Source organism: Pongo abelii, chromosome 9 (genome assembly GCF_028885655.2).
Source record: "Pongo abelii isolate AG06213 chromosome 9, NHGRI_mPonAbe1-v2.0_pri, whole genome shotgun sequence".
In the NCBI taxonomy this organism is placed as follows: domain Eukaryota; kingdom Metazoa; phylum Chordata; class Mammalia; order Primates; family Hominidae; genus Pongo; species Pongo abelii.
Genome location: NC_071994.2, coordinates 122,048,144 through 122,070,001, shown reverse-complemented (window position 1 = coordinate 122,070,001; position 21,858 = coordinate 122,048,144). Strand labels below are relative to the sequence as shown.

At 45.3% G+C, this 21,858-nt stretch overlaps 1 pseudogene; it reads left to right on the top strand.

Annotated features, from left to right (window-relative positions):
* Positions 1 to 19,368: 19,368 nt before the first annotated feature.
* LOC100450637 (protein SET-like) lies at positions 19,369 to 20,190 on the top strand (annotated as a pseudogene).
* The last annotated feature ends 1,668 nt before the right edge of the window (positions 20,191 to 21,858 follow it).

Below are 21,858 nucleotides of genomic sequence, written 5' to 3'. Positions count from 1 at the left end.
TGGCAACATCAGGAAGTTACCCTATATGGTTTCAAAAGGGGAGGAGGCCGGCGCGGTGGCTCATGCCTGTAATCCCAGCACTTTGGGAGGCCGAGGCGGGTGGATCACGAGGTCAGGAGATCGAGACCATCCTGGCTAACATGGTGAAACCCCGTCTCTACTAAAAATTCAAAAAATTACCCAGGCGTGGTGGCGGGCGCCTGTAGTCCCAGCTACTTGGGAGGCTGAGGCAGGAGAATGGCGTGAACCTGGGAGGCGGTGCTTGCAGTGAGCCGAGATCGCACCACTGCACTCCAGCCTGGGCGACAGAGCTAGACTCCGTCTCAAAAATAAATAAATAAAATAAATAAATAAATAAATAAATAAAATAAAAATAAATTTTAAAAAATAAAAAGGGGAGGAACCCTCAGTTCTGGGAATTGCCCACTCCTTTCCCAGAAAACTCATGAATAATCCACCCCTTGTTTAGCATATAATCAAGAAGTAACAATAAGTATCCTTGGTCGAGCAGCTCAAGCCACTGCTCTGCCTATGGAGTTGCCATTCTTTTATTCCTTTGCTTTCTTTCTGTGGACTTTCACTTTATGGACTTGCCTCAAATTCTTTCTTGCACGTGGTCCAAGAACCCTCTCTTGGGGTCTGGATCAGGACCCCTTCCAGTAACAAGATTAGAATGCCATTCTTGACTGACTTAGACTGGAGCAGAGTAGGAGAAATCATCACCTTCTTGAAGTGTGTGCCAGTGGGGGCCATCCTTGCTGATCTTGGGAGGAACTTCTCTCTTGACCCAAGAGGGAAGGGGTGGAATCATTTCACAAGGCACAAAGACACCGTCTTGGCGACAAGGAGGAAGAAGCCATGACCCGTTCTTCCTGTGGGCCAGGCCAGGAAGAGTTGAGCCCCAGGTGGCCATGACAAGTTCCGAAGGGTGATGTTGAAGGAGACTGCAGGTGATGCTGAGATTGAGCCCTAGTGTTTTACAGAAGCAAGCAGACCCCTGGACAGAGGCCTCTTGACAGAGCAAACTGCTGGGGGCAAGCAATGTTCAGAGAGTCAGAGCAAATGCGAGAATGGCTGGAGCAAAGAAAATGTAACTACTCCCTCCTCTACCCGCCCCTCCTCCAAGTAACCCTCAGCCCGTCTGTCCCAGCTCAATGGTTACACTTCTTAACATTATGTTACAAGCTGTTGGTTCATATTTAGCTTGTGGTTGGCCTAAACCACCAGATCTTTTTCATACAAACTGCTATCTGGCGAGTTCCTTCCATCCCATGCTTCTAGTACACGTGCGACTGATTTAAAATAAAGCAAAACGTAAATGCAAGATATCCCACATACAATTTAATTCTGTTTGATTCTGGTCAGCTGAAATAATTAAAAGTTTTAATTCTGTCATCTTTTGTAATAATTCCCTTCCCAGTTTGTGTCATCTGCCAAACTGGTAAACATTGATTATTTTGTCCTAGCAGGTGGTAAGAATGCTGAACAGGACCAAGCAGAGTCCTCTGGCATAATGCTACAACAGGGGTCCCCAAAGTGTGGTCTGGGAATCCCAGAGGTCCCAGAGACCCTTTCAGCGGGTCTGTGAAATCTAAACTATTTTCATTGATTGATTGATTGATTGATTGATTGATTGATTGAGACGGAGTCTCATTCTGTCGCCCAGGGTGGAGTGCAATGGCATGATCTCGGCTCAACGCAACCTCTGTCTCTCCGGTTCAAGAGATTCTCCTGCCTCAGCCTCCCCAGTGGCTGGGATTACAGGCACCTGCCACCATACCCAGCTAATTTTAGTATTTTTAGTAGAGACAGGGTTTCTCCATGTGGGTCAGGCTGGTCTCGAACTCCCAACCTCAGGTGATACACCCGCCTTAGCCTCCCAAAGTGCTGGGATTACAGGCGTGAACCACTCCGCCCAGACCAAATTTTTTTGTTTGTTTGTTTTGAGATGGAGTCTCACTCTGTCACCCAGGCTGGAGTACAGTGGCGCAATCTCGGCTCGCTGCAAACTCCGCCTCCCCGGTTCACGCCATTCTCCTGCCTCAGCCTCCCGAGTAGCTGGGACTACAGGTGCCCACCACTACGCCCTGCTAATTTTTTGTATTTTTGGTAGAGACGGGGGTTTCACCGCATTAGGCAGGGTGGTCTCGATCTCCTGACCTCGTGATCCACCCCCCTCGGCCTCCCAAAGTGCTGGGATTACAGGCATGAGCCACCGCGCCTGGCCCCAGAAATTTTTTAAAAAAAGAAAATAAGCCGGTCATGGTGGCTCACGCCTGTAATCCCAGAACTTTGAGAGGCCGAGGCAGGCAGATCACCTGAGGTCGGGAGTTCAAGACCAGCCTGACTAACATGATGAAACCCCGTCTCTACTGAAAATACAAAAATTAGCCGGGTGTGGTGGCAGATGCCTGTAAATCCCAGCTACTCGGGAGGCTGAGGCAGGAGAATCGCTTGAACCTGGAAGGCGGAGATTGCGATGAGCCGAGATCGCGCCACTGCACTCCAGCCTGGGCAAAAATAGCGAAACTCTGTCTCAAAAAAAAAAAAAAAGAAAAAGAAAAAAAAGAAAAGAAAAAAAATTTGGACTGAGCACAGTGGCTCATGCCTGTAATCCCAGCACTTTGTGAGGCCAAGGCAGGCAGATCCCTTGAGACCAGGAGTTCAAGACCAGCCTGGCCAACATGGTGAAACCCCATCTGTACTAAAAATATAAAAATTAGGCCAGGCACGGTGGCTCACACCTGTAATTCCAGCTTCTTAGGAGGCTGAGGCAGAACTGCTTGAATCCGGGAGGCGGAGGCTGCAATGAGCCAAGATCGCACCACTGCCCTCCAGCCTGGCAACAGAGCAAGACTCCATCTTAACAAAATAATAATTAAAAAAAATGATTTCTGAACTGTTATAGTGCTTAAATGCCATTTTCACTCTTGTTCTATCACCAAAAAAAACTGTGGAGTGTTCCAGAGGCTACAGGATGACTGATATCACACTAGACTGCATGCAGCACCAGTTATGAGACTCCCGCTGTCTTCTGTGAAGCCAGAGATGAATAAGATTTGTAAAAATGTAAAACAAAGCCACTCTTTTCTCACCAACTTCTTTTTTCTTTTGAAAAATATAGTTGTGTTTCATAAGAGTGTTTGAGTATATTTGGGCTGCTATAACAAAACACCTTAGACTGAGTAATAGATAAACAACAGAAATTTATTTTTCACAATTCTGGAGGTTGGGAAGTCCACGATCAAGATGTCAGCAATTTTGGTGTCTGGTGAAAGCCTCTTCCTCATAGATGGCTCCTTCTTTGTGTCCCCACAAGGTGTGAGGAGCAAGGAAGCTCTTTCAAGCCTCTTTTATAAAGGCACTAACCCCTCGATAAGGGTGGAGCCTTCATGACCTAATTACCTCCCAAACGCCCCGCCCCTTAATATCATCACCTTGGGGATTAGGTTTCAACATATGAATTTTGGGGAGTACGCCAACATTCAGATCCTAGCAAAAGTTATTTATGTATGTTATTCATGTTGACACACAATGAGTTTATTATTATTTTATTCTATTTTTTGAGACAGAGTTTCACTCTGTCGCCCAGGCTGGAGTGCAGTGGCGCGATCTCGGCTCACTGCAACCTCCACCACCCAGGTGCAAGTAATTCTCCTGCTCAGCCTCCTGAGTAGCTGGGACTATGGGTGCCCACCACCATGCTTGGCTCATTTTTTTATTTCCTAAAAATATTTAAGTGAAAGCTTTTTTTTTTTTTTTGAGATGGGCTGGAGTGCAGTGGCTCAATCACAGCTCACCAAAACCTTGAACTCCTGGGCTCAAGTGATTCTCCCATCTCAGCCTTCCAAGCAGCTGGGACTACAGTCATGCAACATCACACCTGGCTAATTAAAAAAAAAAAATTTATTTTTGGCCAGGTGCAGTGGCTCACACCTGTAATCCCAGCACTTTGGGAGGCTGAGGTGGGCAGATCATGAGGTCAGGAGTTTGAGACCAGCCTGATCGACATGGTGAAACCTGTCTCTACTAAAAATACAAAAATTAGCTGGGTGTGGTGGCAGGCACCTGTTATCCCAACTATTTGGGAGGCTGAGGCAGGAGAATCACTTGAACCCAGGAGGTGGAGGTTGCAGTGAGCCGAGATCACGTCATTGTACTCCAGCCTGGGTGACAAGAGTGAAATTCCGTCTCAAAAAAAACATATTTTGTACAGACAGGGTCTTGCCATGTTGCTCAGGCTGGTCTTGAACTCCTGAGCTCAAGAGATCCTCCTGCCTTGGCCTCCGAAAAGGCTGGATTACAGGCATGAGCCACTGTACCTGGCCAACCATGGTACTTGGTTTGCAACTGATCTGTGAAATGCTTTCTACTCTATACCTTTTAGAAAAGCCCACCAGATGCAGTTTTCTTTTAGTTGGCAGGGCTGCAGTACACCTTCATGTCGCTACCTCAGGGCTCCAGGCACTCTCTAACCTCTGTCATAATCTAGTCTGAGGAGAGGAACGTGTGGTGAAGAACTGAGGCATCCTGCCAACAAGCAACAACAACTTGTAGTGTGTGCCTGGAGTCCCAGCTACTTGGGAGACTGAGGTGGGAAGATCAGTTGAGCCCAGGAGGTGGAGGCTGCAGTGAGCTATTGTGCTAATGCACTCCAGTCTTGGTGACAGAGAAAGGTGCTATCTCAAAAAACAAAACACAACAGAAAAAGCGACCAAGTGCCATGGGATGTGTTGATTTGCTTTAGCAATGAAATTATACCTGGAACAGCAGCTGCAGTTGGAGTTACAAGGCTTTGGATAACCCACTTTCGTTCTCCTATGCCCTTCAGTCTGCTGACAGGCAAACAGGTGATTTGAGCAGGGATATGGTAGGAATTACCACCTCTGTGTCTTTCAAGACCTTGTTAGTAGCACTAATCTCATCAAGCCTTCCAGAAATGTGATACTGTTTTTGGTTTACTATTTTAGTATGTAGACACAGTTCTAGTGGATTCCACTTGGCCTTTTTTATCATGATAGCCTTCATTCCACGGGTCAGAGAACCAATACAAGAAGTCTACCAGTTGTTGCCAGGCGTGGTGGCTCATGCCTGTAATCCCAGCACTTTGGGAGGCCGAGGCGGGTGGATCACGAGGTCAGGAGATCGAGACCACCCTGGCTAACGCGGTGAAACCCCGTCTCTACTAAAAATACAAAAAATTAGCAGGGCGTAGTGGCGGGCACCTGTAGTCCCAGCTACTCGGGAGGCTGAGGCAGGAGAATGGCGTGAACCCGGGAGATGGAGTTTGCAGTGAGCCGAGATTGCGCCTCTGCATTCCAGCCTGGGCGACAGAGCGAGACTCTGTCTCAAAAAAAAAAAAAAAAAAAAAAGAAGTCTACCAGTTGTTGAGTATGTCATGTCTACTCATACACCTATTGAATATATCTAAACTGCAATGTATACCCACCTGTGCATTCTGGAACTGGGGAAATAATGATGAGATGAGTTCTGGGAACTACTGGGCTTGCTGTGAGATGGAGCCAAGCCAAAACTTCATAGATCATCTAACTTCCATGAGCCCCTACTCTGACAATGGGACACAGTGCCATTTTGGTTCTCCAGGGATTAGCACCAGTTCTGAGTCAAGGTTTACTAACTCTCAATCTGGTCATTTCCCCTTCTCAAAGCACAGTCACCCTGCATTACAGCTTCAGGTCTCTTTGAGGAAATGCTAAGAAGATTTACAGTGTAACTTTTTGACAGTGTAGTAAATCCTTCCTCAAAGGATCTTTTCTTCATTCAAGGGAACTGGGCTTGGGGACTGTCTCTAATCTAAGAATTGATTGAAGGGCTCTTACTCTTTATTGTCAGAAGTCGGCCAGGTGCGGTGGCTCACGCCTGTAATCCCAGCACTTTGGGAGGCCAAGGGGGACGGATCACAAGGTCAGGAGTTGGAGACCAGCCTGGCCAACATGGTGAAACCCCGTCTCTACTAAAAATACAAAAATTAGCCGGGCGTGGTGGCATGCGCCTGTAATCCCAGCTACTTGGGAGGCTGAGGCAGGAGAATCGCCTGAACCTGGGAGATGGAGGTTGCAGTGAGCCGAGGTCTTGCCACCGCCTTCCAGCCTGGGCAACAGAGTGAGACTCTGTCCCAAGGAAAAAAAAAAAAAAAGCGAACTTCTAAAGCCATTCCCAAACAACTTGAACAGATACCTTAAATTCAGAATCTCTGCTTAGTACACATTTTGCTCCTTTAAATTTTTTTTTACATTTATTAATTTTAATTTTTATTTTTAGAGACAGGGTTTTTCTCTGTTGCTCAGGCTGAAGTGCAATGAATGGCATGATCCTAACTCTCACTGCAGACTTGACCTCCTGGGTTCAGGCGATCCGTCCACCTCAGCCTCCCGAGTAGCTGGGACTACAGGTGTGTGCCACAATATATTCTTATAGAGATGAGGGTGTCTCTATGTTGTTGGTATTAAACTCCTGGCCTCAAGTGTTCCTCCTGCTTTGGCATCCCAAAGTGCTGGGATTCCAGGTGTGCGCCTGGCTGCTTTGTATTCTTTTATGAGATGGCCAGTCTCATAAAAGGTATGGCCACAAGAGGAGACAGGAGAGGCTCAGGAAAACAGAGTTTATTGTACTCTTGGATCCTAGGGACAGGAAGCATGCAGGGCCCCATGGAAAAGACACTGGGTGGTCAAAGGGCAGAAGACAGAAGTGTGGGGAAGGTTTAGGCTACTGCTCTTTGGGGTGGGGGGTTTTGCGGGAAAGGCAAGGTAGGGTGGGGTTGAACCTTTAGTATTGACTAGTTTGAATAATTTCAGTGGCTTTGGGGTATAGGTTGGTCCCTAATTGCCTGGGACCTGGCCCTGGACGGAGGAATTTTGCCTCTGGGGGTGTGTGGGAGACAGATAGAGGGGGTGTGGCTCTGGGACTGGTTCATTTGCATATCAAAGACATGCTTCTGGCTGAGCTCTTTGCTATCTCTAAGAACTGGCTAGCCCAGGGAGGGGCAGTCTCCCCAGCCAGAAAGGTTTATTTTATTTTATTTTGTTTTCTCTTAGAGACGGGGTCTTGCTATGTTGCTCAGGCTGGTCTCGAACTCCTGGCCTCAAGCAATCCTCCTGCTTCAGCCTCCCAAAGTGTTGGGATCACAAGCGTGAGCCACTGCACCTGGCTGATAAAGGTTTTTTAGGGTGTGCATTCTTATTAATAAATTCATCCAGGCGAGGCGTGGTGGCTCACTCTGTAATCCCAGCACTTTGGGAGGCCGAGGCGAGTGGATCACCTAAGGTCAGGAGTTTGAGAGCAGCCTGGCCAACATGGTGAAACCCCATCTCTATTAAAAATACAAAATTTAGCTGGGTGTGGTGGCAGGTGCCTGTAATCCCATCTACTCAGGAGGCTGAGGCAGGAAAATCACTTGAACCCAGGAAGCAGAGGTTACAGTGAGTCAAGATTGTGCCACTGCACTCCAGCCTGGGCAACAGAGAGAAACTCTGTCTCAAAAAATAATAAATAAATAAATAAATAAATTCATCCAAATCCAAAATTATATTTCTTCCATCCTGATCCCACTTTTTCAAGATCTATTTCTCTACCTAATCCCTGAGTTTCAGTCAGTATAAATCAGCATTTGAGGATCTTGGTAAAAGATAAAGGGAATTGTTTGTACTATTCTTATAACTTTGCTGTAAATATGAAACTATGTCAAAAGAAAACATGAAGCAATGTATACATTGACAAACTCTCAATATTCTTTTGGTTTGTATGGTATTTCCTCATGAGTCACCCTGGGGCCTGCTGTGACTTGAATCTCTGAGCTTACAGATCTAAAAGAGGTGGAAGGGTTAGGTTCCTAGGAGGATCACAGTCCCCTGAAAGGCCACTAGCTCTGGGGAGGTCATCCCAGGTTCTTTAGGTAAGGGAAGATTAACTGCAGATAGAGAAGAAGGTCACTTTTTTTTGGCTAAGGAGGGTTAGCTGAATTTAGGGTTTAAGGCAGGGGTGTCCAATCTTTTGGCTTCCCTGGGGAACATTGAAAGAATTGTCTTGGGCCACACTTAAAATACACTAACAATACCTGATGAGCTAAAAAAAAAAAAAAAAAGAAAAAAAAGAAAAAGATCACAAAAAAACCTCATAATGTTTTTTATTGTTGTTGTTGTGGTTTTTGTTTTTTGTTTTTGTTTTTGTTTTTGTTTTTTCTTTTGAGACGCAGTTTTACTCTTGTTGCCCAGGCTGGAATGCAGTGGCGCTATCTTGGCTCACTGCAACCTCAGCCTCCTGGGTTCAAGCGATTCTCCTGCCTCAGCCTCCCAAGTAGCTAGGATCACAGGCGACTGCCACCATGCCTGGCTAATTTTTGCATTTTTAGTGGAGACAAGGTTTCGCCATGTTGGCCAGGCTAGTCTTGAACTCCTGACCTTAGATGATCCACCCGCCTCGGCCTCCCAAAGTGCTATGATTACAGGTGTGACCCACCGTGCCTGGCCAAAGCTCATAGTAAAAGTTTATGGCCGAGTGTGGTGGCTCAAGCCTATAATCTCAGGATTTTGGGAGGTTGAGGCGGGTGATCACCTGAGGTCAGGAGTTCGAGATCAGCCTGGCCAACATGGTGAAACCCCATGTCTACTAAAAATACAAAAAAATTAGCTGGGTGTGGTGGTGCATGCCTGTAACCCCAGCTACTTAGGAGGCTGAGGCAGGAGAATCACCTACACCTGAGAGGCAGAGGTTGCAGTGAGCCAAGATCGTGCCACTGCACTCCAGCCTGGGTGACAGAGGGAGACTCTGTCTAAAAAAAAAAAAAGAAAGAAAGTTTATGAATTTGTGTTGGGCGCATTCAAAGCCATCCTGGGCCACATGCAGCCTGCAGGGCCACAGGTTGGTCAAGCTTGGTTTAAGGTCTTTGGCCTTGGTCAAGCTTGGTTTAAGGTCTTTGGCCTCATAGGAATCCATCCATATGTCTGTATCCTAAGACTCAGGGTCTTACTCCTTTCCAATCAATGTCTTATTTTGAACATAAGACACCCTGGTAGGTTATGAATTCACTTTGCATTGAAATTCAGTCTGCTGCAAGTGGACACTTAGTGTTTGGTGATCAGAAATCTTGACCTTGAGGCTACCAGAGATAAGAGTTTTTTTTAAAGGCAGTCTTCAAGTTTTTTGGTCCATTTTCCAGACCTTGGGATGGAAATTTAAAGCCTTTAGCTCATCATTTTCTTTCTCCAAACTTTCCCCATATGTAGAAGCAACCAATATTCCTCATTACATTCCTATTTCTACTAAAATGTTCTACAGCGCAAATATTTGGCTACCCAAAGCTTTGCCGTCTATAAGCATTTATCACAAGTGATTACAGGTAGAGTTTAAGAATTTAAGTTTACTGCTGGCAACAATCATGAATGCACTTAAGTTTAATCAGGTCAGAGAACCAGTTTCCAATTCCTATCCTTAATGATCTGTCCCCTGAAACCATGGCCAGTATCAGTAAGTGTTATCAGTCAGGGAGGCAGAACCTTTATGAATGATGAGATAAAGAATTTATTATGGGAACTGTGCTTTACACAATTGTAGAAGAAGCTGGGGAAAGGAAAGACCAAGAGGTTAGTCGGAGAATCAAAAGAGGAGTCACCAATGTGGGGAGGGAAGTGCATCTGGCCACTGACATGGGGCTGTGATGAGAAGGCTCCTGGAGAGCCATCTGGGCAGCCGCCACCTCTGTGGATCCATCACCAAGTGTCTGGTGGTCACTGATGGTTAACAGGGTCAGGAATTGGCAAGCATTTCTAGACCAATTCTAGAGCAAAGCAAGGACAAGCTAGAGCTCACTAATACTTCTGTCACCACATCTAACCACAATGACATTTCGAGAATAATACTTGTGGCTGGGTGCAGTGGCTCACGCCTGTAATCCCGGCACTTTGGGAGGCCGAGGTGGGCGGATCACGAGGTCAGAAGTTTGAGACCAGCCTGGCCAATATGGTGAAACCTCATCTCTACTAAAAATACAAAAATTAGCTGGGTGTGGTGGCGCATGCCTGTAGTCCTTGCTACTCGGGAGGCTTCATTTCTGCCTTTTTTTTTTTTTTTTTTGAAGACGGAGTCTCGCTCTGTCTCCCAGGCTGGAGTGCAGTGGCACAGTCTCGGCTCACTGCAACCTCCGCCTCCCAGGTTCAAGTGATTCTCCTGCCTCAGCCTCCTGAGTAGCTGGGATTATAGGTGCCTGCCACCACGCCTGGCTAATTTTTTGTATTTTTAGTAGAGATGGAGTTTGACCATGTTGGCCAGGCTGGTCTCGAACTCCTGACCTGGTGATCTACTGCCTCAGCCTCCCAAAGTGCTGGGATTGTAGGCCTGAGCCGCCATGCTGGGATTATAGGCGTGAGCCACTGTGCCTGGCCTCTGCCTTTTAAAGGTCATGCAAGTTCCTCTTTTGGCCGGCTCTAACCTGAAACCATTCTGGGAGAAGGATTCTGGGAAACAGTTCCAACTTAACCAAGTTGACATAATACAAACCACAACAATATGCAATATTTGAACCTAGGCAGGATCCTGGATTGTGAGAAAAAAATCAATGTATCAAAGAGGTTTTGAGGAAAATGGGATGATTTTAAAATTACGAATCAGCTATTAGATAATTAAAAGGGAGTCCGGGTGCAGTGGCTCACACCTGTAATCCTAGCACTTTGGGAGGCTGATGTGGGCAGATCAGTGGAGGTCAGGAGTTCAAGACCAGCCTGTCCAATGTGGTGAAACCCCATCTCTCCTAAAAATAGAAAAATTAGCCAGGTGTGGTGGCACACACCTGTAATCCCAGCTACTTTGGAGGCTGAGGCAGGAGAATCGCTTGAACCCAGCAGGCGGAGGTTGCAGTGAGCCAAGATCTCATCACTGCACTCCAGCCTGTGTGACAGAGCAAGACTCGGTCTCAAAAAAAAGGTGGGAATGGGGGAGCTTAATTTTTTTTTTTTTTTTTTGAGACGGAGTCTCGCTGTCGCCCAGGCTGGAGTGCAGTGGCGTGATCTTGGCTCACTGCAGGCTCTGCCCCCTGGGGTTCACGCCATTCTCTTGCCTCAGCCTCCCGAGTAGCTGGGACTACAGGCGCCTGCCACCTCGCCCGGCTAATTTTTTGTATTTTAGTAGAGACGGGGTTTCACCGTGTTAGCCAGGATGGTCTCGATCTCCTGACCTCGTGATCTGCCCACCTCGGCCTCCCAAAGTGCTGGGGATTACAGGCGTGAGCCACCGTGCCCGGCCCTTAATGTTATTTTTATGTTTGATAACGGCATTGCGGTTATGTAAGATAATGTCATTCTTAGGAGTTGGGGTTTAAATATTTAGGGGTGAACCTTCAAATGGTTTTGCATTTATTTATTTGTATTACATATCTAGTGAATACAACAAAATGTTCAATCGTTGAATCTAGGTGGTGGGTGGATCTGCAGATATTTCAACCTTTCAGTTATGTTTGACATTTTTTAATAATAAAGTAACAGGGAAAATAAAAGACTCCTCTCGATTCTTACCTTCTCTGGAAGGCTTTCCTACCCACCTCCTGTTACCGCTTTAAAGTCTGTGCTGTCCATCCTTTTTCTTTCCAAGGTATAGCTCTGAGGCATATATCATACTGTACTTTAATTTCTTGTTTTCTGGTCTCTTCTCTCTGTAAACTTTGAAGTCCTTAAAGGGCGACATGCTCTCTTTCATCGGTAACTGTCCAGCATTTATTCCTGTACCTGGCACAGGATTGGGTGACTCATTCATCCTCGTTCAGTCAAGAACAGAAGAAAGTCTAATTTAGGAATTTTCTTCAGGGCTACCAATTCAAGTGACTCCAAGAAGAGCAACGGTTTGGGGTTTTTAATTTTTGTTTCACATTATAGAAGTGATGCTTGCAAATTAAAATAATTTTAAAACAAACTAAAAAATAAAGTTATTTCATTCCTGTCATATGCACACTTGTTAGAGTTGAGTTTAGCATGTATCCTTCCAGAACTATTTCTATGCAATTATAAACACACACATGCAAAATACTACTATAAATGTTGTCTGGAGACTTACTTTTTTAAAATCTAATAATATACTATGGAGCTTACCATATTTGTATATAAATAGACCTGCGTCATTCTTTACACAGGCTATGTAGTAATTGTATGGCTGTGCATTGATTTTATTTCACTACTGCATTTGAATAAGCATATAGGTAGAGAAGCAGTCTCTACATGAAATGACTTACCCAGACAAAAAGGGATTTGGCAACCAGTAGCCCAGACAAAAAGGGATTTAGCCTTGAACTGCGGGTACAAAGTCAGTGTAAACTGGCAAGGAAGGGAATTTACCAAACGTCTCGGCTTACAGAGTCCTGGTCTATTCAAGGAACAAAATAGAGCCCATGGAAGAGAAAGAACCAAGTATGAAATTGAATGGAGCCAACTGACAAGTGTGAGACCCGTAAGCACCTAATCTGTGTATGCCCAGTTACCTTCCCACTGTATGAGCATAGTCCCTGCACCCTGAGGCAGCCAAGACATGACACAGCCTCCAGGAACAAGTGAAAGTGGCAAGTGTATGGGCCCTGGTTCATCTTGGACGAGAAAGTCCCACTGGCTTCCCAATGACAACAGAAAGTTACCCAAGCAAGTGTGGGCGAAATCCCACTAAATGTTTCTAGAGCCAGCCAGTCTCATCATGGGTGCCCCTGCTGCTTTCGCTTTCCCCAGCCACTTCTTACGCACGAAAACATGCCTCTTCTGCTGGGAAACCCTCCCTCCTTTCTGAGAGTCCTCACCCACCCCAACTATCCAATCTCATTTCCCTCTTAGTTTCTTTTCTTTCTTTCTTTCTTTCTTTTTTTTTTTTTTTTTTTCAGACAGAGTCTCTGTCACTCAGGCTGGGATGCAGTGGCATGATCTCAGCTCTCTGTAACCTCCATCTCCCGGTTTGAAGTGATTCTCCTGCCTCAGCCTCCCGAGTAGTTAGGATTACAGGCGCGTCCCATCAAGCCTGGCTAACTTTTGTATTTTGGGTAGAGATGCGGTTTCACCATGTTAGCCAGGCTGGTCTTGAATTCCTGGCCTCAAGTGATCCACCCTCCTTGGCCTCTGAAAGTGCTAGGATTACAAGCATGAGCCACCACGCCTGGCCTTATTTCCCTCTTAGTTTCTTTTTCTTTCTTTCTTTCTTTTTTTTTTTTTGAGATGGCGTTTCGCTCTTTTTGCCCAGGCTGGGTGCAATGGCGCGATCTCGGCTCACTGCAACCTCCGCCTCCTGGGTTCAAGCGATTCTCCTGCCTCAGCCTCCCAAGTAACTGGTATTATAGGCATGCGCCACCACCCCAGCTAATTTTGTATTTTTAGTAGAGACAGGGGTTTCTCCATGTTGGTCAGGCTGGTCTTGAACTCCCGACCTCAGGTGATCCACCCGCCTCTGCCTCCCAAAGTGCTGGGATTACAGGCGTGAGCCACTGCGCCCGGCTCCTTCTTAGTTTCTAATACCCATCCTGTTAGCTCAGACTGTTGCTGTGTCAACAAAATGATGATGGAGCGCATTAAGACTATTAAAATGGGTTGTATAATCATTGCATGCCTATATCAAAACATCTCATGTATCCCATAAATATATACACCTACTATGTACCCACAAAAATTAAAATTAAAAATTTATTTAAACAATTAAAACTTTTTTTAAAAAAAGAGTTGTAATATCCTGATGGTGTTGCCCACTCCAAAACATAGCATGAACCCATCCCTGTCAATTCACCTTCACTGCCATGTCAGAAGTATGTGCTCATGGCCCCGTCTGCTGCTAAACACAGGTATCTCTGCAAGTAAAATAAATAGTAATGAGTTTATATGCACAGTTTGCTTTATATAAATCCAATGAGTGGTGATCTAAGAAGTAACTAAATTTTGGTAAATACAAAAATTGGGAATTTTAATCTGGGATTCTGTATAGTGTTAGGAAAGCTCAATGTTAGATTATGTGAATGCTAGCCAATAATGTTCATTGGCAATTTTTATTTTATTTATTTATTTATTTATTTATTTAGAGACGGATCTTGCTTTGTCACCCAGGCTGGAGTGCAGTGGCACGATCTCGGCTCACTGCAAGCTCCGCCTCCCGGGTTCACGCCATTCTCCTGCCTCAGCCTCCCTAGTAGCTGGGACTACAGGTGCCCGCCACCACGCCCGGCTAATTTTTTGTATTTTTAATAGAGACGGGGTTTCACTGAGTTAGCCAGGATGGTCTCGATCTCCTGACCTCGTGATCCGCCCGCCTCGGCCTCCCAAAGTGTTGGGATTACAGGCGTGAGCCACCGCACCCAGCCTGCATGTTTATGTTTTTTATTTTAAGAATGTTAACTTTTTTGGCTGGGCACAGTGACTTATGCCTTTAATTCCAGCACTTTGGGAGGGAGGTTGAGGCGGGAGAATCGCTTGAACCCACGAGGCAGAGGTTGCAGTGAGCTGAGATCGCACCACTGCACTCCAGCCTAGGTGACAGAGAGAGACCATGTCTCAAAAAAATTTAAAAATTAAAAAAAAAGTCTTTTTCTTTGAAGATCTTGCATACTAACATTTAAAACATTAAATAAAGTGTTATGAAAATACGGAATAGTTTTTAATATCAAGAATTTCTGAGAATTCTTGGGAATTTCTATTTTATTCCCAAATCCTAAAAATTGGCCGTAAAATGATAATTTGAAGCTATTGATGGGTATTTTGGGTGCTATAATATAACTGTGTCTATTCTCATATAAGTTTAAAAAAAATTTTTTTTTGAGTTGGAGTCTCACTCTGTTGCCCAGGCTGGAGTGCGGTGGCATGATTTTGCCTCACTGCAACCTCTGCCCCCCTGCTTCACGTGATTCTTGTGCCTCAGCCTCCTGAGTAGCTGGGATTACAGGCGCCCGCTGACACATCAGGCTAATTTTTATATTTTTACTAGAGACTGGATTTCACCATGTTGGCCAGCTGGTTTCAAACTCCTGACCTCAAGTGATTTGCCTGCCTTGGCCTCCCAAAGTGCTGGGATTACAGGCATGAGCCACCGCCTATGTTTAAATTTTTCCAAACCAAAACTGGATCATTTGGGCTACATTCCTGCACAAACTACTTTGATGACTTTCTAGCACCGCTAGGATAAAAGCCAACCTCTTTGTGCCCTTTAAAGCTTGCATAATTTTGACCTGTTCACCCTCTAGCGCCAACTCTCACTCTCCTACTGCTTTCCAGTGACATCAGCCTTCTCTCAGTTCCTCAAACTCATCACTTTCCTGACTCAAGGTCTTTGCCCATGCTGTTTACTCTGCTCAGAATATCTTTCAGCCCAGCACTTTGGGAGGCTGAGGCAGGTGGATCACATGAGGCCAGGAGTTTCAGACCAGCCTGGCCAACATGGTGAAACCCTGTCTCTACTAAAAATACAAAAATTAGCTGGGTGTGGTGATGCATGCCTCTAATCTCAGCTACTAAGAAGGCTGAGGCGGGAGAATCGCTTGAAGCTGGGAGGTGGAGGTTGCAGTGAGCCGAGATCGAGCCACTGCATTCCAGCCTGGGCGACAGAGCGAGACTCCATTGCAAAAAAAAAAACTCTTCGTTGGGCACGGTGGCTCACACCTGTAATCCCAGCACTTTGGGAGGCCTAGGCGGGCGGATCACAAGGTCAAGAGTTCAAGACCAGCCTGGCCAATATGGTGAAACCCCGTTTTTACTAAAAATACAAAAATTAGCCAGGCATGGTGACGTGTGCCTGTAATCTCAGCTACTTGGGAGGCTGAAGCAGGAGAATTGCTTGAACCCAGGAGGTGGAGGTTGCAGTGAGCTGAAATCGTGCCACTGCACTCCAGCCTGGGTGACAGAGCGAGACTCTGTCTCAAAAAAAAAAAAAGAAAAAAAAAGAATACTCTTTCTGCTACTATTTCCCTAGCTAACTCTTATTTATCTTTATTTTATTTTATTATTTATTTATTTATTTATTTATTTTTGAGATGGAGTCTCACTCTGTCGCCCAGTCTGGAGTGCAGTGATGTGATCTTGGCTCACTGCAACCTCCACCTCCCGAGTTCAAGCAATTCTTTTGCCTCAGCCTCCCAAGTAGCTGGGACTACAGGCATGCACCACCAGGCCCAGCTATTTTTTCTTTTATTTTTTTATTTTTAGTAGAGATAGGGTTTCACCATATTGGCCAGGCCAGTCTCAAACTCCTGACCTCATGATCCACCCACCTCGGCCTCCCAAAGTGCTGGGATTACAGGTTTGAGCCACCACGCCTGGCCTCTTACTTATCTTTAAATATGAGTTCCTCTTAAAGGCTTTCCTTAGACCAACCTACTGCCTGCTGCCAAATCTAAAACAGGTCTTCCTGTGAAATTCTCCCACCATTCTACCATCCCTCATAGCCCTTCTCACAGTTTATAGTGGTATATTTATTCACGTGCTTATTGGTTTAATGACTGTCCCTCACTACATGGTAAGGGCAGGGGGCATGTCCTTTTGGTTCACCCCTATTGTATCTATCTACACTCTTAGCACAATGCTGGGTACGAAATTGGCCTTCGGTAACTACTAGTGTAAACAATCCGACTGTGCAAGGGAGACAGATACTTTGACTAGAAGGAAATAAAGTTCAGCAAAATTGCTCTTAGTGAATATGTGACAGCTCTCAGAACCACCAACTTTTTTTGTATTGCCCACAAATTCCATTCTAGAATTTCACCTAAGATCAACATTGAGCTTGCCATTTGTCATTTCTGGAGTCTACCTCTCTCATTCTTCTTGTTCTTTTTTTCTGAGATAGCGTCTCACTATGTCACCCAGGTTGGGGTACAGTGGTACGAACATGGCTTACTGCAGCCTTGGCCTCCGGGTTCAAGCAATCCTCACGCCTCAGCCTCCCATGTAGCTGGGAACACAGATGCCCACCACCACACCTGGCTAATTTTTTTTTTTTTTTTTTTTTGTAGAGAAGGGGTTTTGCCATACTGCCCAGGCTGGTCTCAAATTCCTGGGCTCAAGCGATCTGCCCACCTCAGCCTCCCAAACTGCTGAGGTTACAGTGTGTGCCATTGCACCTGGCCCCTTTCTTCTTTTTTGTTTTATTTTGTTTTGCTTTTTTCAGACAGAGTCTCACTCTGTTGCCCAGGCTGGAGTGAAGTGCCATGATCTTGGCTTCCTGCAACCCCTGCCTCCTGGGCTTAAGCAATTCTTGTGCCTCAGCCTCCCAAGTAGCTGGGATTATAGGTGCATGCCACCATGCCTAGCTAATTTTTGTATTTTTAGTGGAGATGGGGTTTCATCATGTTAGTCAGGCTGGTCTCGAACTCCTGACCTCAAATGATCCACCCGCCTTGGCCTCCCAAAGTGCTGGGATTACAGGCACGAGCCACTGCGCCCGGCCCCTTCTTCTTCTTCTTTTTTTTCTGGATTGGAGATGGAGTCTAGCTCTGTCGCCCAGGCTGGAGTGCAGTGGCACGATCTTGGCTCACTGCAAACTTTGCCTCCTGGGTTCAAGCAATTCTTCTGCTTCAGCCCCCTGAGTAGCTGGGATTACGGGTGCCCACCACAACGCTCGGCTAATTTTTTGTATTTTTAGTAGAGACGGGGTTTCACCGTGTTAGCCAGGACGGCCTTCATCTCCTCACCTCGTGATCCCCCCGCCTCGGCCTCCCAAAGTGCTGGGATTACAGGCCTGAGCCACAGCGCCAGGCCTGGCCCCTTTCTTCTTAACAACCTTAAATAAAAAACTGATCCTCTGAGGCTGGCAATGGAGGGAAAAAGCAGCTCAGGAGAATTAACAGGCGTAGCAGCCAATTGCTATGTGTGGAACTAATTTGCCTAGAATTCCACGGTTTTTTGTTGTTGTTGTTGTTTGGCTAGTCAAGTGAAGCAGTAGGGAGTAGAGAAGGAATAAATAAATCTGTGACTGGTTGTGATAAATTAGTTGTAAACACCACTGCACTTGGACCATCTCCAGGCTGGTGTGCAGTGGCGAGATCTTGGCTCACTGCAAGCTCCGCCTCCTGGGTTCACGCCATTCAGCTGCCTCAGCCTCCCAAGTAGCTGGGACTACAGGCCCTTGCCACCATGCCCAGCTAATTTTTGTATTTTTAGCAGAGACAGGGTTTCCCCGTGTTAGCCAGGATGGTCTCGATCTCCTGACCTTGTGATCTGCCCGCCTCGGCCTCCCAAGGTGCTGGAATTACAGGCGTGAGCCACCGCGCTTGGCCCTGTAGTTTATATTTAATGTGTTTATTTTTAGAGACAGAGTCTTGCTTTGTCACCCAGGCTGGAGTGTAGTGGCAGGATCAGGGCTCACTGCAGCCTGGAACTCCTGGGCCCAAATGATCTTCCCACTTCAGCCTCCTGAGTAGCTGGGATGACAGGATTGCAACACCATGCCTGGCTAACTTTTTACTTTTTAAAGAGATTGGGTCTCACTGTGTTGCCCAGGATGGTCTCAAACTCCTGGACTCAAGAAATTCTCCTGCCTCAGCCTCCCAAGGTACTGAGATTATAGGTGTCAGCCGCCGTGCCTGGCAGCCCCAAGTTTTGAGTCTTATCCCAAAATTTAGTTTTTTGTCCAAGTAAAAGAGGGCACTTCGTTATTGTTTCCACAGACATTAAAAAGATAATAGAACATTATGAACAACTTTTTATCAATATAAATTCAACAACATAAATGAAATTAATAAATTCTTGGAAGGACACAAATGACCACACTGACTCAAGAAGAAATAAAATATCTGAATAGTCCTATATCAATTAAATAAACTGGATTTGAAATTTAAAATCTTAGGCCCTGGTGAGTTAATTGTTAACAAAATATTAGCAAATTGAACTCAGCAATATGTAAAAAGGATAATACAGCCTTCCAAAGTGAGTTTATTCTAGGAATGCAAGATGGGTTTAACATTTGAAAATCAATTAATGTAATTCACCATGTTAATACAATAAAGGAGAAAAACCATATGATTATCTCAGATGCATAAAAAACATTTTAACCAAATTCAAAACCAAATTTGTAACAATGACAACGGAAACCCTCTAAAACCCAAACTTTCACCAAGACTTTTTTGCCCACGATTCACCTTTTACCCTTACTTCCGCACTGTCTACTGTGCACCAGGGATCTCTCTCCATGGTCAACCCTGGAGGAGTCAACACTCAACCTTAAACAAATATTTGGGGCCTGTTAGGAGCTGAGGGTACTGTCGTGAATAGGCAGATGAAGTCCCTACCTTTTAGAGTTTATCTTCTTGGAAATAGGCTTGATTTTATTAAGGGTTCTGGAAGGACTCCTTTCACTTTCATTCTATCCATGCCACTTTAAAAAAATCTGTGGGTGGTTTTCCGAGCTTCATTCTGTTGAGCAATGAGACTCGTGGTCTGGTTGTTGGACTCTTCTAGCAGCACGGCCCTGAAATGCCAGTCTCCACTACTGCCTCAAAAGAAGAAACCAAGGCTGCCTCGTGCTCTGAGACCAGAGAAGACATCCATCTCTCTGGGCTTAAAGAAGAAGACAGAACAAAACCAGCAGGAAGCAATTGAACTTATTGATGAAGTACAAAATGAAATAGACTTAATGAACAAGCCAGTGAGGAGATTTTGAAACTAGAAGAAGAAATATAGCAAACTCCGCCAACCATTTTTTCCAAAGAGATCAGAGTTGATTGCCAAAATCCCAAATTTTGGGGTAACAATATTCGTCAACCATCCACAAGTGTTTACACTGCTTGGGAAGGAGGATAAAGAGGCACTGCATTATTTGACCAGAGTTGAATTGACAGAATTTGAAAATATTTATCAGGTTATAGAATAGATGTTTATTTTAATGAAAATTCTTACTATGAAAATAAAGTTCTCCAAAGAATTTCACCTGAATGAGAGTGGTGATCCATCTTCAAAATCCACTGCAATCAAATGGAAATCTGGAAGGGATTTGACAAAGCATTCAAGTCAGACACAGAATACAGCCCGAGTGAGGAATCGGAGAGCTTTTTTTACCTGGTTCACTGATCATTCTGATGCAGGTGCTGGAGAGTTAGGAGAAGTCATCAAAGATGATATGTGGCCAAACCCATTACAGCTCTACTTGGTTCCTGATATGGATGATAAAGAAAAAGAAGAAGAAGATGATGATGAAGGATTGGAAGATACTGACAAATTAGAGGAGGATGAAAGAGGAGATGGCTAATAGAACACTGATGGATTCCAACCTTCCTTTTAAAAAATGTTCCCCATTTCCTGGGAGCAAGTTGCAGTCTTTTTGTTTTTTCCCTCTTGTGCCCAGTCACACCGTTCCTGAGGTTTCTTTTCTTTATACCATAGGTGTTATTTTGGGGGGATGCACCTTGAGCAGAACAGAGTGGGAAAAGAGTCTTTATCCCTTTCCATCCCAAATTCATTTTTATCCCTTCCTGTATGAACAAAAACTGTATGGAATCAACACCACCAGGCTCTGTGGGAGAAAAGAAAAACCTAATTCCTTCGCTCTGCTGGAAGCTGGGGGGTGCTAGGCCCCTGTGAAGTTATGCATAGAATTCTTGCTTTTTTCCTCCTTTCTCTGTGTATTGGGCTCAGAGAGTTCACTGTGTCTCTATGTGAACATGGACAGCATTTACCAACATGTATCCATCTACTTTCTCTTGTTTAAAAAAAGGAAAAAAAGGCCAGGAGAAGGGAGTTAAATGTGAATTGAGACTGGGCGCGGTGGCTCACATCTGTAATCCTGGCACTTTGGGAGGCTAAGGCGGGTGGATCACTTGAGGTCAGGAGTTTGAGACCAGCCTGGCCAACATGGTGAAACCCCGTCTCTACTAAAAATACAAAAATTAGCAGGGCGTGGTGGCGGATGCTTGTAATCCCTGCTACTCAGGAGGCTCAGGCAGGAGAATCGTTTAAACCTGGGAGGTGGAGGTTGCAATGAGCCGAGATTGTGCCACTGCACTCCAGCCTGGGGAAAAGAGTGAGACTGTATCTCAAAAAAAAAAAAAAAAAAAAAGGGAGAAAAAAACCTTTAAAAAATAGAGTTATAGAAAGTCAGCAAAGGGAGAATTTGAGATATTTCAGTGGGTTAGGTAGGCACTTTGACAACATGGCTTCTCCTTTGGCATATTTAATGATACTGTTTAACAGACATCATTAAGATAACACTTTTATTTTGAGATGGAGTTTCACTGTGTCGCCCAGGCTGGAGTGCAGTGACATGATATCGGCTCACTGTAACCTCTGCCTCTTGGGTTCAAGTGATTCTCCTGCCTCAACCTCCTGAGTAGCTGGCTGGGATTACAGGCACGCACAACCACGCCAGGCTAATTTTTGATTTTTTTTTTTTTTTGAGACGGAGTCTCACTCTATCGCCAGGCTAGGGTACAGTAGCGCAGCCTTGGCTCACTGCAACCTCCACCTCCCACCTCCCGAGTTCAAGCGATTCTCCCGCCTCAGCCTCCCGAGTAGCTGGGACTACAGGCGCATGCCACACCCAGCTAATTTTTGTATTTTTAGTAGAGATCACCAACTTGGCCAGTCTGGTCTCGAACCCCTGACCTCAGATAATCTGCCCACCTTGGCCTCCCAAAGTGCTAGGATTACAAGCGTGAGCCATGACGCCTGGCCAAGATAACACTTTTAAAATAAAGTTTTACATTTATCTATTTATTTAGAGATGGAGTCTCGCTCTGTTGCCCAGGCTGGAATGCAGTGGTGTGATCTCAATTCATTGCAACCTCCGTCTCCTGAGTTCAAGCTATTCTTCTGCCTCAGCTTCCCGAGTAGCTGGGACTACAGGCACGTGCCACCACGCCTGGCTAATTTTTGTATTTTTAGTAGAGACGGAGTTTCACCATATTGGCCAGGCTGGTCT